At 34.2% G+C, this 20,387-nt stretch overlaps 2 pseudogenes; one reads left to right on the top strand and one right to left on the bottom strand.

Moving 5' to 3' along the window:
- The first annotated feature begins 526 nt into the window (after positions 1-526).
- On the top strand, positions 527-626 carry LOC138828965 (U6 spliceosomal RNA; annotated as a pseudogene).
- Positions 627-1,276: 650 nt separating this feature from the next.
- Positions 1,277-18,997, bottom strand: LOC138828951 (ankyrin repeat domain-containing protein 49 pseudogene; annotated as a pseudogene).
- Between the last annotated feature and the right edge of the window lie 1,390 nt (positions 18,998-20,387).

Below are 20,387 nucleotides of genomic sequence, written 5' to 3'. Positions count from 1 at the left end.
TTCATCTCTCTGAGATCCATTGTAACTAAGATTAGTTTTGTTCCAGTATGACAATCTATGCTGTCAGAGTAAGATATTCTAGTTGGTCTGTTCCTACATGGAAGAAGGGTAAAGTGTCAGGTAGACATTTGTGCCAGTAAGACCTCATTTGGGAAAATATCAGCTGCAGATGTTTAGAAGTAGCTCTTAAACATGGCTTACTTTGAATCCATTGGCTCCACAAAACTAACACAGTTGGATAAATAAGTACTTGAAAAAGCCGTCACCTTTGGACTTAGCTATAAATACTTGAAAGTATGATCAAATTCCAAATGAAAAAGACTTAAAATAGTCATTGACAAAAAATTGCAAATGTGAGCAATCGACTTAACAACATATTTTTTTCAACTATTCACAGAATTTTAGGGAAATAAGATCAATAGCTTTTTTTAGGAACAATAAGGTTTCCTTGTTACAAATAGGCTCCCAAGCATATAAGTCTGTATAAATATTGCATCATTAACTACTTAAATTTACAAGATACTACATTCTTCAGCAGAAAGTATATCAAAATTACAACAATACAGAGATTAACATGGCACTTGCACAAGGATGATATGAAAATTTGTGAAGTATTCAAAATTTTTCATCTTCAGATGCAAGAAATGAAAAACAGCTATTAAAAAGATGATTACAAAATTACAAATGTAACAATACACGTAATTCATATAATTAAGTTAGTTTGGCATCAGTGTATTAAAATTTCCCCTTAGAAAGGCCTTTACATAGCATAACCTTTACACAACTTTTTAAATTAGACAAAATTGTCTTTTTATCCCAAAGAAATATAAAAGTATAAGGACCTAGGAAAAAAAGAATCTTAAACTGTTTCTATATGGAATGCAATCTGAAAGGACATATGAATGAACCTATATATTACACAACAATGTAGAATTCAATGTATTATATCTAGGAGAGAATAATATTATGGTCACTATACAAACATAGAATGTAGAATATTTTAAAATATACTTTTTCAGACAAACACCAGAAATATCTTTAGTTTCTATACTACTCATTTCAACAGGTAAGTTAAAATTATTTCTGATTAACAAAAATCACAAACCCTGCAGAAATACATTTTGACATCAAAGGCAGTCAATTCACTTTGAAGAATTCCACAGAATCCGTGAATTGTTACTGCAAGATATTGTTGTTAGTTGGATTGTGAAAATATGTTGTATTGACACAAAGGAATTAATGACATTTTTGAAATTTAAGAAAATTAACCGAATCATTAGGATTTAGGAGAACAATTTGTACAGCCTTCCACAACTTCAAAGACTTAGTGATACATACTTATCCTTTTGGTAATATCAAATGCAGTTTCTTCCAAGTGGTTCTTCAGACCTGGTTTGACATAATGGTTCAACAGTTCCAGTGTATTTTTGCTATCTCAGTTTCCAGCAGCAAGATGCAAGGGGATCAAGAAGCCTTTAGTTTGGGCATTGGTATCTGCATCATGATGAAGAATGAAGCCACTCTGTATCATGATGAAGAAAGAAGCCATTCTAGTATTATTCCACTTATATGCACTGTGCAGGGATGTCCAGCCATCTACAGTTATTGCATGTGCCCCTTGAGCCATCAACTCATGGACAATGTCTAAATGTCCACTGTAGGCTTCCCGATGAAGAGGAGTATACTCATCGTCATCCCTAGTATTCACATGACTGGCCTTTTTGGAAAGTATTCTCCGCATTGTAGTTAGCTGGTTATTTTCAGCAGCCCAAAGAAGAAATTTGCTTGGATCCGTCTCCATTTTTTTTCTTGCATTGTTACCATTCCTCACTTTTTCATCTTGTTCCTCATCTTCATCAGAATTGCCTAACCAGATACTTTGAGTGCCAGTGGAAATGAGGTGTCCATATATTTCCCTAATAGTTAATGTTGGTTGAACTGGTCAGAAATATCTGGTGAATTTTCTGCATATGTTTTTTCACCATGATTTATTTTCTTTTTCCATTTTTACTATTCGAAATTATTCTAACTGGAGATTAGGGAATTAATGGAGAGCAAAGGAAAGACGTTCCTCCATATTCAAAGGTACAGACAAAATGAGGACCAGTGGTTTCTCCATGTGCAGTTTATTCTAGGAATGAGAAAGTGTGAAATAATGCCTTCTATATAAATGATTTGGGAAATGGCAGTGCAGAAAGTGAAATGATGCAACCAAAATTATGAAAGCAAAATAAATTAGGATAATTATGGAGCAATCATGTTATCTATGAGAGCCATGAAAGAGAGAGATGAGCTATCCACAAAATCCATGCCTCTGATCAATTTATAGAACAAGCAGAATTTTATGTTTTAAAAAAGATGGAGATAGAATTTATGTATTTACTAGTAATTGGTAAATACCTTTTTAGTTGCCTACATAAGGAGACAAAGCTTTGACCAAGTTACAGACAAGAATCTAAATCCTTGGTAGTTCTAGAACATATCTCACTGAAATCAGTTGAATCACACTTTTCCTGCACAACGAAGGAATAGGTACAGGCTAGGAAAGCAGCTAGAGAAGGCAGGACGTTTGTATCTGTGACAAAAGTTTGTGGAAAATGGTATCAAGGATTACTTACTGGTGATCCACTTGTACTGGAAGCATGATTCTAAACTCTTGCTTGCTGATTCTGAACTATTGTTTTGATCATTATATTCTCCAAGAAGAAAAAGTCAGAATTGATAGCAAAGGACTACTAATACATTTTGACTTTTCATTAGGCATCTTCAATCCTGAAAATCTCATGAAGACAATAGACAGGCCCACTTTTTTAGATGAAAACAAGTGTCTTTAAAAAAAATAAGGAATTTAAACAGTCTTCCAAAGGACTTCTATTTTACTTACTGCATTATACATTTTTTCTAATGTTGAGTAACAATAAATAATGAATCTATTAGAAAGCTCTTAAAGCTTATCTGTTCAATAGTGAGTTCTCTTACACTATATCATGGTATTTTTTGTATGGTGTTAGGAAGAAATTTACATTACTAACTTGAATTTGTGACAGGACAATATCATCACTGTACATCTTTCTTCTATACTCTCAGTTTTACATTGTCATCTAAATATGTGCAATAATAAGTATAGAGGAAAAAGGAGAAGCCACACTGGTGGATCATGGCTTTAAACCTAGCTAATCATAAAGAAGAAATCTGAGAATTGTGGTTTGAAACCAGATCAAGAAAAAAAATAGTCCATTAGATTTTGATTTGAAAGTAACCAGCGAAAGCTACAAATGGAGCTGTGGTTCAAGCAGTGAAATGCTAGCCTTGAGAAAACTAAAACAGAAAAATAACAAATTCTGGGACAGAGTCAGGCCCTTACTTCAAGCTCTAGTATTAGCATCTAACTAATTAATTAATTCGTTAATTAATTAAAAATAATGTAAGTGCTCACATGTGGAGAAAATGCTCAAGGATATCACCCTGGCTCTTATTTAAAAAAACTACAATCTACCGAAAAAAAACTATGTAATTTACACTTGTGTATAGGATTTTCATCACCCAAGTGTAGATCCCTGCTCAGTTATCTTTGCAAGGTAACTCTGTTATGCCTGGAGTACCACATAACATTATCACTTAAGTAGAAAGCATTGCAACATGGGTTCACACTATCTCTCTAATGGATTTTTCTCCACACAAATACTCAAATCTTACAATTTATTCCTAATATTTGAAGTCATAGCTTTTCTCTTTAATATCCATAATATTAGAGTTTGAATTTAATGTTTTCTGTCTCCTAAATGGGTGTTCTTACCAGTTTGTCATGTCCCAGCCCAAACTTATCCAGATTAATTTTCAGATAGAATCTGGCTTCCTATTTGTGTATCATCTTTGGCTCAGTCCACTTGATGTTATTCTTCCTGGAATTTAGAATAACAGGTGTCTGGCGTTGTGTACAGATCTTTCTGTCCAGTCTGGGCTTTAACCACTATCCTCCCAACAGTAGACTCCCATATAGTCAGGATTTTCATAAGCTTATCATAGCTGAATTTTTTTGTATTTCCTTCAGGTTCTTGAGTACTGAATTAATTTATGTTTTCTTGGGTTGTTTTGTTTCATTTAAATATATGTATTGAGTGGTTCCTCACTTTTCATTTGGCTTCTTTCACTCAAGTTCTTACCTAAAGTGCTGAGAAACCAATTCTTCTTATTCAAGATAATCAAAGTGAACTTTATTTATTCCAAAGCAACTTCAGTAATATTAAAACATCTTCATATCTATGAATGGTATACAAATGCTAACCACTGAGAAGGGTCTTTTTATTTTCACAGAAGTCTTTGGCATTCACAGACTTATCATGAATTATATCAATATAATAAAACTACAAATGCTTGCCAGGAGGAGAAAAACCTCTTATTAATTGTTTGACAGAGGCTTCCTGTCTCGTGAACGAAATATGCTGCTTGATGCAGGATTTGACAGAATCATATTTCTAGGAAGAACCTAAACAATCATTTAACACTAGAGAGTTGAGGGAGATTAATTGACTTCCTCAATAATTTACTTTTATGTCAAATAAAGAGAGTAGACTTTAGAGAAACATGATGAGTTGTATGTAAATAGGTGCTTAGCTGATTTTGTTAATTGGGGTACTAATACAGGGAAATAAAGTACAGCAAGGTAAAAAAATAAAGAACTCTGCATTGAAATACTCATTTGTGTATGTGTGTGTGTGTATGTGTGTGTGTGTGTGTGTGTGTGCGCGTGCGCACGCACACGCACATGTGCATGTGCTATTCATTGCTGAGGCTTGATAGTGCCTAGACACTATCCCAAAGCTTCTGTGGTCAAAGATAGTGGTCTACCACTTGAGCCACTGCTCCACTTCTGGATTTTTGGAGATAATCACATGCATTTTCATGATGGGACTGGCTTTGAACAGTGATCATCAGATTTCAGCCTCCCGAGTAGCTAGCTAAACTGATTCAGTCTCTGAGTAGCTAGTTAAAATACTGGCTTTCCTCTATGCTTCACTGCTCTTTTATACTTTTCCTGAGGTAATCACAAGCATAAATTATATATATATATATATATATATATGTATATATATATATACATATATATATATATATATATGTCTAATTGCTTAAAAGTAGTTACTGCTTGGCACCAGTGCTCCCAACTGTACTCTTAACTACTTAGGAGGCTTGAGAGCATAACCAAGGCCACATTTTAGTGAACTTCCTTCTCAATCTATACCTGGGTGCATTGGATCATTTCCACCATCCTGCACTATCTAGAGACTAAAATTGGAAGGACTGCAGGATCCAGGCCAGCCAAGGTAGGTAGTGCTACTCTGATGCCATTGATGATGGGAAGGCTAAAAGGACAGATAAGTTGCATGTTCTTGTGGAAAGGAAACCCCTATCCTAAAATTAACCACTGATATGACGCCAGCCTAGCAAGAACAATACACCAAGTTGAAATCCCCACAATTTCCCAAAACCAAAATAAGTATATACCTTAACATCCAAAAGCATAGTAGAATTTGTTCTTTGCTCTAATATAATCTTTATCGGATTATCATATGATGTGACAGAATAGTTTATTCGTTAAACTTATGATATATTTAAAAGGACGTAGAAAATACTTTCTCACTTCTTAAGTGCAAACGAATGGCAAATTGCCTCATTTCTTACATATTTGACTACCACTAAAAATTCGTCTAATGATTATTATAGTAATATATTCTGATTTAATACTTTACTTTGTAACACTTTTTAAACTTTTTGCTTCTCTGTTGAAGTTTAAGTATTTAAATTGTATCATCAAAATATATTCCTTGGGTACTTGGTGCAGTTCTTTATGAAGTTTTTAACCAATGGCTTCTAAGAATTCTTTTTTTTTTATTGTGAAAATATTGTACAGAGGGGTTACAATTACATGGGCAAGATAATGAGTACATTTCTTATCAAGTATTTTTGCCTCCTCTTCTGTTTCCACTTCCCATTCCTCCCCATACCCTTCCTGCCCCCCCCAATCCTCCGCCCCTCCACAGCCAAAGTTGTAAAGTTTGTTTTTCGACATAACATCTTGTACATCTCATTGTTGCAATGGGCTCACCTATATCCCTATTTAAACGATTTGTTTTTTCCCTTCCCCTTCAAAAATTATACCAACAGCAAATACAGTGAAAGCAGGGATTATACCGTGGGGGAGGGAAATGTAAAAGAACAAAGAAATAATCACATGAAAGAAAAAAGCATTTGAATACTGATCTTGGGGTTCATTTCACCTAACATCAACTTATCTGACCTTTTCTGCTTGACTCAGACAAATACTAGTTATTGCAAATAAGGGAAACCATGGGACCTATGATTCTTTGGGCCTGGCTTACTAAACTTAATATAATTTTTCCAAGTGTTTCCATTCCCTAAAAAATAGAGCAATGTCATTCTTTCTGATGGAGGCATAGAATTCCATCTAAAAATTCTTAATTGGTATATTATTTGGTTTATAATTTCAATTTAATTTTATTAAAAAGCTAATTTACTTAGGGGTTACATTTATATAAGTAAGATAATGAGTACATTTCTTATGGAAGGAACATTGGTACCCCTCCATCGATTTTTTTTGTACACGCAAACAACTACTGATGCTTTGCAACTGCTATTGATCAATGGGTACTTCTTCTTTCTTTGTTCATGCATTTTTATTATAAAATTGATATACAGAAGTTTTATATTTACTTAAGTCACCTAAAGAGTACACTTGATTTTATTTTCTAAATTTCAAATTTTGAACTTAATTACTTATTTTCTTTTGTTTCTTTAGGGTAATTCTTTTTTCAGAGTTGTAGGATTAGTTATTAGTTAATTTAATTTTGCATGATTTTTACACATGGAAATTATTCAGACACATATTTTGCTTTTAACATATTTAACATGTGAATATTTAAAATTATTTTCTTAATTTTATATGGCTGGCAAATTTAAATAAATTTATATTTTATTATAGTTCTAAACATATTTTTCCAGGTAACAAATACTTACTGTATTTTCAAGAAGCACATGCTTTATTAAGAAAGGCTTCATTACCTGGTCACTTTTTGAAAATATTTGTACTTGAATTTAAAAATGTTTGAGCTGGGCATGGTGATTTGTGGCTTCCATTTTCTAACTATGAGAGGAACTGCAAATAGGTTTGTAATTCAGAAAAGCCTGGGAAATTATAAGACCTTATTCTAAAAATATCAGAGTGAAATGATTAGAGATATAGCCATCGATAGAGAGATATGGAGCACGCACCTGGTTATCATATTCTAAATCTTGAGTTAAAACACCAGTAACCCCAATCTTTTGTCAAAATAAAACTATACATATTTAAAAATGTTTATTATTTTAAAATTGTTTGCAAAGGTTCTCATGTGTTCTATTTCTTAATTATCAATTTACTTAATCTGTAAGAATACAAGTGTATTGTCTTTTATTTCTCCTAATGTTTAAATAGTACAAGCAATATTATTATTTCATATATTAACCTTCTTTTATTATTTGTGATAATTTCCTCTGTTTAATATGATAATATCAATATTCCAAATGTGTGTATGTGGTGTGTGTGTGTGTGCGTGAGGTTTTGTGTGTGTGTGTGTGTGCTTTGTGTGTATTTTGTAATGTTGGGGGGGGGGTCACACCATTGTTTCACATATGCTAGGCCAAGGTTTTACCACTGAACTATACTGTCTAGTTGTAATGTAAATAGTGTTTTAAATTATGACTTTTAAATTTTCATTACTAGTGATTTTTCAAAATTATATATGATAAAATGTGATCCATATTCTATCCATGTTAGCAATTTTTATTGTTATTTAGAATATTTCTACTGCTTTTCCACTTTCAAACACTTGGGTTTGTTAGTGATAAAGGTTTTACTTTGTTCTTTTCTCTCTTCATTTTGCCTTTAGAGTTTACTTATTCTTTTATTTCTTTGGAAATTAATTATCATATTCCTATTACAATTTCTTTACATTGTAAGAGGTCTATACAATGCTTTATTTTCTATTTTATTTTTTCCAATCTTCTCTGACTCTCAGCCCACACTATTAGGTAGATTAAAAAGAAACTTGTTTTAGGACACTTTGATTATTTTCCTCCTTCTCTTCTCTGAAGTCTTTCTGTCTTTTGAAACAAAATCTTAATGGCATACAGCTCCTATATGGTCCATCATTCTGTCCCTTCTCACTCTCCTCTGTAGTACAGCTCAAGTTATCATTCAACTTTATTATGCTGTAGTGTTATCTAAATTTTAACTCATTCCTAAATTAATTTTAGTGGATTCAAGCATTCTCTAAAGACATTTTTCTACATATAATATCTGGGGCCTTGTGTTTTCACAAGCTGCAAAATATGAGTGACTATCAAACATCTAGATAACTGTGTAGGATATTGGTCCACCTGCTCAATAAACTCGCATGAAAGTTCAAGGAACACAGGTCATTCAGAACAATCTTGGAAAATGTTCTAGCTTGAGCCCTCATACTAGATTTGAATCTTATCACCATGTTTAGTAGTGAAGACAAAATAGCTCTACTATAAGAACAGACACACAGAAGAATGTAACAGATTTATCAAAAATAAATTCTTAGTTTTATGGTCTAAAGATTTTTAAAAGGATGCCATGACTTTATCAAATTAAAATAGAATTTTAAATGGGTGTATTGGCACTATTGCTTCTCTAGATTTAAAGAATGATCTTGGACTACTTACCTCAAACCTTATACAAAAATTTTAAATAAAAATGATTATCAAACTAAATGTGAGATATAAAAACCTATAATACATAAATGTAAAAATTCATGACATTGGATCAGTAAAGATTTCTAAACATTTGACATGGAAAACATTAGTGACTAAAGAAAAGCAAGAATAAACGGGTTAATATCAACTGATAACCTTTCATAATTCTACGAAAGAAGTGAATACATATCCAACCGATAGAGGGCACATATTTGTTAATGCTACAATGTTAATTCTACAATGATCCTTAGTCTTAACTACTTTTATATATTCTAATTACATATAATTTTTTCCTTAACAGGTTATTTCTTTAAAGAACATATGTAAATTAATGGTGAATAAGAGGAGCAAATGAATTAAGCTCCTCTTAAGTATCTAAGAAAAAATACAAATAAAACTCATTTCTGTGACCATAATATAAAAAGATGACATAAAATATAGTAATGCATTTGTGGAGAAATTGATATACTCTAGATAGCAGAATTATTTGAATAATACTGCAATAATTTTTGCAAGGAAGTTTTCAAGTCTTCAAAAGGTCAAAGAGAATTGCATATGATCCAGCCATTACACTTCTATGTATGTATTAAAGAGAAGTAAAAAACTTGTTTGGACAGGGAATGTAGTTCCTTGACAGTGCAATTGAATAGTATGTGTGAGAATCTGGAAATAATCCCCCAAACAAATTTTGAAAAGACACACTATAAAGGATATATGGAGGACAAATTCCTGTAACTGAATTTTGCATCTATTTTAATGTCTGTTCTAAAATTTACAGCATTTCTATTTGAAGAAATGCAAGTTTGTGAAAATTAGGCTTGGAAAACATCTGATTGTACCATTCACTTCCAAAGCACTAAAAATGCATACAATAAAAGGAGATAATATATTGCATGTGAATTTCATGTCAGCAATATATATATACATATTGTTAAAAATAATTCACACAAATTACAGAATACCTAAAAAGATTTTTTCATTGTTGGCTAAAAATTCTTTGTAAACTATAGTTTTTAATACAAAGATGTGTTTCTGTTAATTTTGTTTATTTCGGTATTTTTTGAGTTTATACAGAGATAACTCAATCAAAAAGTGTATGTGATAACTGGAATATCTAGGAATTATGCATCACTTATAAGTAATTGATAACATTTTCTGGTAGAAACTTTTATGTTACTTGCTCAATCCAATTGCTTTTCTCTTCTTTGCTAGAAAAAAGTATTCTCAAGATAAGAGCCAATAGCAGTGAAAAGAAACAAAATACACAATCATCTTGATTTGTTTGTGAAAATAGCAAATGACATAAAACAATTCCACTTAAGGAACTCCAATATTAGTATCTATGAAGATGTTCCTGAATGCCAAGATCCATTGAATTTTTGGAATTTTAATTTCTACTAACATATGAAAATTAGAACAAGAAAACAAATATAGTCTTAGAGCAAACCAGCCCTGGAATGATTTTCTTAATTGTTTTGAAGTTACAAAAGAATTTATACCATTAAAATGACCCTTTCCTATGGAAATCATTTAAAATGTTTATCTCTTATTATAATTCAAATAACAAACAAGAGAAATTTTATAAAATCATTACAAATATCATTTTATTATCATAAAATAGAATAAATGACCAGTCCCAATATATTATCATTAATATTAATTCCTAAGCATTACCTAAATATCTTAAGCAATCTAAATAGTCATGTCTTTAGCATAGACGTAAATATTCTCTACATTTTTTTAAAGAGAAGATATTTTTATTGTGAAAATACTGTACAGAGTGGTTACAATTAAATAGGGATACAGGTGGACCCATTGTAACAACAAGATGTACAAGTCATTATGTCGACAATGAACTTTATTTTATACTTTTTACTTAACATTTTCCAGGGGCATATATTCATGTTTCTTTTTTTTAATTGTGAAAATACCGTACAGAGGGGTTACAATTACATGGGCAAGATAATGAGTACATTTCTTATCAAGCATTGTTGTTTCCTCCTTTGTTTCCCATTCCCATCACTTCCCATACACCCCCCCCGCCCTCACCCAATCCTCCCCCCCATGGAGGCTAAACAAGCTTTCTAAGAAATGTTCATAGCAGTTAAAAGATGTTTTTATGAAATTTGTGTGATATATGTTGTTGTTATTGTTATTGTTAACTTGTTCTTGTTCTTGTTCTTGTTTGCAAGGCTTGGGCATTGTCCCTAAGACTTTTTATTGTCAAAGGCAGCACTCTACAACTTGAGACACAGAGCTAATTCTTGTTTTTAGTGGTTAATTGGAGATAAGAATCTAACAAGTATTTTTCTGACTGGGCTAGTTTTGAAAAAAATTCTAAGATCTCATTACCCAGAATAGCTCGAATGATAGGCGTGAGTCAATGGCACTTGGTTTGATGTTAAATTTTAATTATGTTTTAAGATTTTTGTTTCACTATAAAGTACATCGTTCTACACATAAATTTAGGTATATGTATATATTTCTGGTGAAAAATAATCTCAAAAATGTATGTCTTTCTACATATAATATATATGTGTATATGTGTGTGTGTGTGTGTGTGTGTGTATATATATATATATATATATATATATATATATATATATTTCTGAAGACAGACTCCCTCTAAAATTTTTATGCTACTATTTTTTTACCTTTTTCATTTCAAAGATATACACTCTATTTTTCCAAAAGTTTCCTAGAATAAAATAACTAATATTTCTATAGAATGTAGAGTTTATTACATTCAAGGGAATTTCAGATATACACATGATAATATAGTAAAATTTGCAGTATATTATTGAAATAATTTTGTTCAAACTCTTAAATACTTGTGTGTGGTGGTGGGGAGAGAGGAACTTAATTCATACTGGTTAGGAATTTGCAATACTTCAAAAATCTATTCCATAATTTGTTATAAGCACATAGTCAAACTACCTGATATGGTTTAGTTTTTTTTGTTTATTCAAAATTTTAATATGGATGCGTGCACAGTGGTAACATTAAAATTATTAATCAAAAGACAAATAATCGCAAAATCATAGATATATATCAGACTTTCAGTAGTTAGCACTTATGATGTTAATAATAATTTTGATGGAGAGGATGATGACCACAGTGTAGACTGAAAATGACATTGTTGTGATTGAATAGGAAAAAAAAAACTTTACACATTTTTGAAGGTAGATTTCCCACATTGAATACATAGTAATAAACAGCATTGGATTACATACAATAAGAATAACAAGAAATATCAAGAAATATAATCACATAAATAGGCAGAGACAGTAAAAACCCTAATTCCTGCAGTCTCTCTAATGTATACTCACTTTTCTTGATGGTACTATTTTCTTATAAATAAAATCGTTTATTTCCACATTTTGATGGACTAAAGTGTAGTTTTCAACTTAGGGTGATTAGTTCAAATAACATTCTCATATAGATACTATTCAATAACCAATGATACATTAAGAGTATGTTCTGCAATACAGCTGTAAACACATGACACAATTTACATAATACCACTTTCATATCTGTAGTTACCTAGAAAAGACATAGGCCTTAGAGCCAGGAGGTAAAACTTATTTTTATTTCTACATGAAACAATTTGTGACTTTATACCAACAAACTGAATTTGACTCTTTCCTTATTTGTAAGGTAAAGTGGAAAATGTAAGTACTCTTCAATTTTTTTTATTCTTGATCTAGAAGTCAACAAATATATTTTTCATTATTTCTGTTAGATTACATTGATTTACAGATGAGAAATGTAAGGCCAACAATCAATGTAGTTAGTAAATAATGATACTAGAATATATGTCTGAGCTCTTCACTCTGGGTGTTTACAAAGAGAGTAATTTGGTGATGGAGAGGACCAGTATGAAAAGACCATGGGGAAATAGCATACTTTCAAAATGGTTGTTTTAGGACTAGGTGACTGTGATGAGTAAATAAATCAGGCTGGTGTTAGGGGCATAAAAAGGAGTACAGAGAAATCATATTGTATAAGTCGTTATGTCGAAAACGAACTTTCCAACTTTGGTGGAGGGAAGATTGGGCGGGGGGCGAGGGGGGGAGGATGGGAAGGGATGGGAAGGGGAAACAAAGGAGGAGGCTACAATGCTTCATAAGAAATGTGCTCATTATCTTGCCCATGTAATTGTAATCCCTCTGTACAGTATTTTCACACTTAAAGAAAGTCATAAAAGCTCCAAAAAGAAATCATATTAGTGATAGAAACTGAGTAAATCTTCATCATTCATCTTATCTAATGGGAAGGAGTAGAAGGGTAAGAAGTAATCTAAAGTGCTTCCACACGTTTGGCTGGCAACTGTGTTAGTGATGTTCTTAGTGATAAGAACCACAGGTGGAAATAATGAATTTAGGGAAAAAATATCTGATAGTTCTAGAGTTTATATTAAACAGATGCAAAATACGTCTGTTTAGACATCATCAAAATATCCACGACCATGAATAGGAAAAAAGAATAATAAAATTGGGGGCATTATTGAAGGGATGAGGAAAAGGAAAGTTCTGACACAAGTGTGAGCAAGTGAACACCAGTGTGGATAAGATTGGAAAAAAGAGATACATAAGGAAATAAAAAAGTAGTAAACAGAGATTTACAGAATTAAAGGAAGGAAAGAATTTGCAGGAAGATCTTGAAGGAAATATGCTATTTGGATTTGAAAAGTAAAAGGACATAGACAAGTTCAATAAGAAAAGTGTTTTGGTGAAAGTCATCTTGATAAAATTTTGAGATATGAATGTTAATCCATAAAATTCTGGATCCATGAATTCAACAAATCCTGTTGATTTTAAATGTTGGGAACAAATGCTTTTATCCTGACATTAGAAGAATTATACAGATATAACTCTCATGAACTTTAATTTTTTGAAGACTTTTTTAGCCAGGAGTTTATAGCTTGAACTACAGCACAAACCAGCCTAATTTGTCCTATAGTTCCAACGAGTGGCCCATGTATCCACATCAGTTAGGAATTTTATTAAAATATCTTTAGATATGTTTGGGTATCTTATCAACCCATTCATTATAAATGTAAGAAAAGTAACACCAAGTAGTAGTTTGAACATACATCTTTACTGATGTGACTGCAGACTCCTGGAGTTGATTCTTCTTTAGAATAGAAAATGCGTCAGTAGCCATTGACACATCATAACTGTCATATACTTTATTTAACTCTAGTTCTTGGTAGGGATATTTCCAAGCTGAAATAACCGTGTCAATCAACCTGCCACAAATTCTTATAGGTAGGTAGTTCTCTTATAAACTTCAAACTTTTATTGAATGGAAGAGTTCAGACATTACCCTCACCAGTAGGATTAAATGCCTAAAAAGATAAGACATTTTGCTTTAATGCCTTTCTTTCATTTTCTCAAACCCATTTGCAAGTAGGGAGGATTCTGATGTAACAATAATACAATGATGACTAGTACTAACACAACATCTAGGATTTAGTGTTAATTTGGATACTTTCTAATTAGCTCCAGATTTTGTGGATATTTATATTTCTCCTGGGAAAACTAATGAGCTCCAAGAAAACCTCCCTAAGGAGCCTTTCAATTCTAACATCACTGTTTGTCTCAAAATTCTTTAAACTCTACATCCTCTAATGTGGCATAGTGTTATACTGTGGAACTTTTCTCCTGAGAGAGTGAGTACTATCCTATTGCTTAACATGGACAAAGTACCTTCATACATAGACTGGGCATGTGCAAACAAGAAGTGGTAGTTGAACAATGTTCTTAGCAGTTTGTACAGATGAAATGGAAATAGAGCAACTATGAACTCAAAAGGAATGTGCAAAAAAGACAATGGCACAACGTGGAATGTGCCAAGGAAATGCTGAAGTATAATTTCAAATTATGAGCTGAGGTGTCAGAGTGTGTTCAAAGTACAGCTTTAGACAATGTAGTTGGATATCTTGGGGGGTGGGAATCTGCTTTAAACTATTTTGAGATAATTGTACATGTAGAAGCTCCTAACTCTGACTCTAATAAGCCACAACATCATCAACTTAAGGACTATTTCCAAGTGCAAATTGAGAAAAGAGGGCTCAACACAGTTAGTGTTCAGGTTGAAGTAATGGAAATCACATAACTTTTCTTATAAGTCTTCATTTATTTTGGAGCATTAAAGTAGGAAAAAGCCAAGTAAATATTTTCAAGAATCTAAATTGAATGGAAGGTATGATATTGGTCTCTTTTTAACTTGGAAGTTAAAATTATGTCTTTTTACACTCTAATTTGGGAAAATGATCTGCTGTCAGTTATTTTCTTCTCTTCCCCTTCTTTTGCCCTTCCACTTAATTAATTAATTTTTGTTTAAACAGACACACTTGAGCTTGTATTTCTAAATGCTTCAAAATTATCTGAACTACTTCCTACTGCTGGCAGTCCCCTATATCTTTCTCAAGGGAATATTTTGTCACTACCATTTTTATCCTATATGATATTGGATATCATTCTGCCTAATTCAGTGCAAGATATGCATTAGATTTATCCAGATATCTCAACCTTTGTACCACCATGAAATCCTATCTTACATAGAAATCATAATTTTAGAAAGTCTGGGGAGGTGGCATCTGTCATTTTTGAATGACCGTAAGTGATATTTACATGCAATCATGTTTTAAACCAATATGTCACTCAGTAAATGAATAATTAACAAAATTTGGTATATATATGGTATATATATACATATATACCATATATATATATGTATGCACACACACACACACACACACACACACACACACACATATGTGTGTGTGTGTGTGTGTGTGTGTGTGTGTGTGTGTGCGCGCGCGCGCAGTGGAATTCTAAGCTTCCAATTCCAAATGGAAAGACTTGGAAAAATCCTACTAATAAAATAAACAAGACACAAAGAAAGAAATTCCATAGTTTCTCTCAGTTGTAATAAGTAGGAAATATCTAGGATAGTCCTAGCAAATGAGCAGAATGGGTCAATGGATACATATAAGATGATGCTAAGCAAAATGACCTCCTAGATATGAAAACAGAGGATTTTCTTTGTGGTTGATGTTTTTAATGTACTATTTGTTTTCTTTTTCCTTTTGCGTTTTCCCCAATGGTTTGTTCCCTGCTGTATTTGATTTCAGGATCATACACCATTGTATATACATTTATCTTAATTTGGCAAGGGAAGAGGAACAACAAAATTTCGAGACAAAGGACAAAGGGCAAACCAACTCAATAGCAGTTCTCACAATACAACGTGTTGGAAATTTAACATTACAACTTGTGAGGGGTATTGGGGGGAAGGAAACTGTGAGAAAAGTGAAGGAAGGGGTAAAAAGTTCGACATGTTATGTATTCACTACCTTACAATTATTGCAACCCGTTCTATATATCACCTTGACAGTAAAATTAAATTTAAAAATAAGCTACATAAAATATAATTTCACTGTATTGGTATAGTAAATATTATTCTGTTATCCTTTTCTATATCAGAGGGTCATCAACTTGAATGTTATCAAAGTATACAATATTTTCACAATATACTTGCCATTATTTTGAAAAAAACATAATTTTAGTATTGTCTCATAGTAAAACAGTAAACAGTTCAATCTATGGAAACTCTTAACTTTTAAAACTAAATAATTGTTAAGAGGGCAGAATATATGTGTTCTTCAATATGCCTATGACTACTAAATACTCATTTTCAAATTTTGAACATGCCATACCAGAGACATTTAAAACAATATCTGTTTACTTTTTATTTAATTCTGCAATACTGTTTCCAATTGGACGTTACATATTTAAAAGTCAACAGAAAAAAGAGCCACATTCTGTTAGAAGATAAACCTGTGAACTATGAACTATCTATAATAATAAATTACAGAAGAGTAAACATTGTTCATGAGAGTAAGCTATTCTTTCTTTCTTTCTTTCTTTTCTGTCGTTCTTGGTTCTTGAACTCTGGGCTTGAGCACTATCCTTGCACCCTTCAGCTCAAGGCACGTGCTGTACCACTTGAGCCAGAGCACCACTTCTGTTTTTCTAGTGGTTAATTGGAGATAAGAGTCTCACAGGCTTTTCTGACTGGGCTGGCTTTGAACCGAGATCCTCAGATCTCAGTATCCTCAGTAGCTAGGATTACAGGCATGAGCCACCGGCGCCGGCTTAAGCTATTATTTATATGTAATTCAATGACAAGTTTTTATGCCATAAAGTCCTAGCCCAACAGTTTCTGACTTGTAAGGTACACCATAAAATTCCCTAAATTCACATCATGACAAGCTTATCACTATTGTGAAAAAATACTACACTTCTGCTGTGATGACCTCCCAAATTTGCAAAGAACAGTACACCAAATGTTGTTGCATCATTTCCATCTCCCCTCCCCAGTGGTATTCTTGAGATCAGAACACTTGCAAATATTATTTACTTTTATTTTTATTTTACATTTATTTTATTATATATTATCTGTTGGGTCTTCGTCCATCCCAGGAAAGATGGATGGGGTCCTAGGCAATGTAAGTGCGCTGCTAGCCCATTTCCCAGCCTCCCTTAACCCGGGAGACAATCAGACACAGGCGGGAGTCAAGTGAAAGTAACTCATTTATTAACACACAACAAGCACTTTTTAAAAGCAAAAAAGATCGGGTGGCATGAGGAGGAAAGGGAACCAACCAATCACTGTAAATGTCACACCCTATTATGCACCTAAACTTCCACAAGCTGTTTATGCACTAAACGTAAACCGATTGGACTCTGCCCACTCAACTCTCTCTCAGCACAATCTTTGCTGCCCACGTGTCCCACAGATTCCCCCTTTTTGTTTTAATGGCAGGCCCACCTCCCATTTAGTTATTCTTTTCCCTCCTCTGTAAACGTTATTTTAACAGGATTGCATTGGTAAAAATAGCATTGGTCATGCAGGGGGTTCAAGGCAAGTCTAGGGGGCGCGATTCGCCAGACAAGGATAAGGAGGGCCCTTGTGCAGGATTCCAGAGCCTGTCCCAGTGACCTCACATCCCCACCTAGCACAGTAATAACCATAAGCCACACTACAGTTAGAAATATCTGAAGCAGTTCGATTACTTTTGGGATATATATATAAAAGTCATTATCTCGTAAGGTTGTACTCTTCAGAACATGGGAGCAGCCTGGGTATTGGGAGATCCACACATGCCGCTCGGTGCATCCTAGTGGGCCCCCACATTCAGGCTGTTCTACTATCATCCAGAAAAATGAGGAAAGTTTAAAACAAACTCTGGAGACATAGCAAAGCAATCCCAGGCACCTGGTGTCTTTTAAGTAAGCCAGTTCCTAGTATGTGCCTTTGAGCAAGCACAGGGGTCAAAATGACCTTTGAGCTTTACTCTCAGCTCCCAACACCCCATAGTCTTTGTTTAAAGAAGTGAACCCGCCTGTCTTAGGTTGGGTGGATTGCCTTGTCTGCCTTACCTATCATTGGGAACTTCTTCAGAGCAAAGCTGAATGCCCTGTCTTAGGTTGGTCAGACTGACAACCCCTCTTACCTGTCTCTGGCTGGGGTTCCTCTTGGGGGAAATTCATTCACTTGGAGTTTGATCTTATGTAACTAGATGGCTAAACTCATAAGAGTTTTGCAGTGCACGGATAATGCAAAGAAGGTATAGAAAAACCATCAGCAAAAGCATTACCAGGCCAAGCAATATCATTAGCAGTCTTTTAACATTAGTCAGGGATGGGATAGCAGTCTTTGCCACTTCAGAGTCCAAATGTGGGGGTTTTTCTAATCCAGCTATTTGCCTGTGGGTTTGAAAAAGATCTAAAGACAAATTATTATGACTAACATTCTGTATTAGTGCCATAGCAGCTGCTACTGTAGAGGCAGCTAATGAATTAAAGGCCAAAATCATACCAAGTTTTAGACATGTTTACAGGAAGCGTATGGATTCAAGTAATGCCGCTATACAATCATTTAGTAAAAGAACAATGAGAGCAAGTAACATTAAAATAATTAGCTAAACACATGCCTCGGCCACCATAGTCATTTTTTGTTCCTTCTTGGTTTGTTTATCCTTGGGCATCCTGTATAGAGAAAATGGGTAAAAACTTAAGGATCCTGGCAGGGATCCAAATGGGGCATGTAGGGCTAGATCTCAGGCAGAAGGTAAGTGTGAATGATGCCCACAAGGAACAAACACTGGGAGAATAGGCTTAAGCAGGTCTCCTTTATACTTGCTCATGGTGGTGGAGGGGTACGGGAGGGGGGGATTTTGTAGCCCCAGATTTCCCAACCTCCTGAGTTCTTCCCTTCCCTACTAATCACTTCATGGGGAGTTGATGTAAGGCACTTGTGACAGGCACTGCTTGGTGACAGGCACTGTTTGGTCCCCCGGGGGCATGTAGGGAGCTTGAACAGCTCATTGTTCTCAAGCTAGGCAGATGTGCCTGTGGGTCACATCTCTATGAGCAGGAAGTACAGGAAGTGTGCTTCAACTACTATTCTAGCTTACTCAACCAGATCTGACCGGCTCTACCCACAAATTCCCCTTTTTCTTTTAAAAGGACCATCATTATGGTGACCCGTCATTGGAGGCATTTTTGCCGGGAGTGTAAGCATTTAATAATTCCCAGGAGAATAAGTGCTAAAAGCGCAAGGCCTCCCCAGGTGACCAGAGAGGATGGTGAAAACCATTGCTGTAACTTTTTAAGCACATCTTCTAAAAATGAGGCAGCGCAAATAAGCTGTATGGTGGTCTGATTTAGGCGGGTAACATCATGCAGCAGGTGGTGGGTGAAGTTTAAGTACTTAAGGGCCCAAGGGCCTTCGATGTAGTTACTAAGTTCAGTGACATTGGGCGCTGGAGTCGAAAGCTGACAGACAAAAGTAGTGATAGCCTTACATAGTGCTCCTTGTAATCGAAGAAACGTAATCTGTTTTTGGAGCAAGTCTATTTGTTGCTGGAGCACAAGGAGGCCTCCCTTAAGATGATTGGCAAGTTGCAAATGTTTTAATTCTATGGATGACAGTTGAGGGATGAGCTGGTTTATCTGTTGCACACTTTGGGACAGCAATATAGCAGCGGTGATAGCTGAAGCCACTGTATCGATTATCGCCGACACGATTGGAATGATCATTCCTACTGAGAAAACTGAGAGTCATTAGTAGCCAGAACAATAAATGGGGAAACATATACCAAACCTGCAAAGGGATATGAGTCATTGCGTTGCCAGTGATTGCTGAGTTTCCAGTGGTACAAATGGGTTAGGGTGCCGTGTAGTTCCACCTTCCTGTGCCATGAGTTACTGTTGCAAGGGGGATGGTACAGCCATCAAACTGTTTTACTGTCTCGTTTGAAAAACAAAAAGAGATGGCTCCCTTCCATCCAAAAGTAAGGTTTGTTTTTTGTTGGCATAGGGCATCTGCTGAGAAAGAAGGCCAAAGGTGCCATTGGAAGAAAGCATTTGAGGGATGATGGTGGTATCTTCCCTTACCATCATCAAGATTTGGGGGCTGGACATTAACATTATTTTACCTTGCCCTGCAGCAGATTGAGAATTGGCTGTAATAATGGCACACATGCAGAGGAATAGAGTACCCTGCCCTTGGTTAGGGTCCAGGGACATAGCCTG

The sequence above is a fragment of the Dipodomys merriami genome, unplaced genomic scaffold (assembly GCF_024711535.1).
Source record: "Dipodomys merriami isolate MVZ:Mamm:240054 unplaced genomic scaffold, mDipMer1.0.p SCAF_169, whole genome shotgun sequence".
Taxonomy (NCBI): Eukaryota; Metazoa; Chordata; class Mammalia; order Rodentia; family Heteromyidae; genus Dipodomys; species Dipodomys merriami.
The sequence above is the reverse complement of the archived record's forward strand: the minus strand, read 5'-3'. Positions and strand labels throughout refer to the sequence as shown.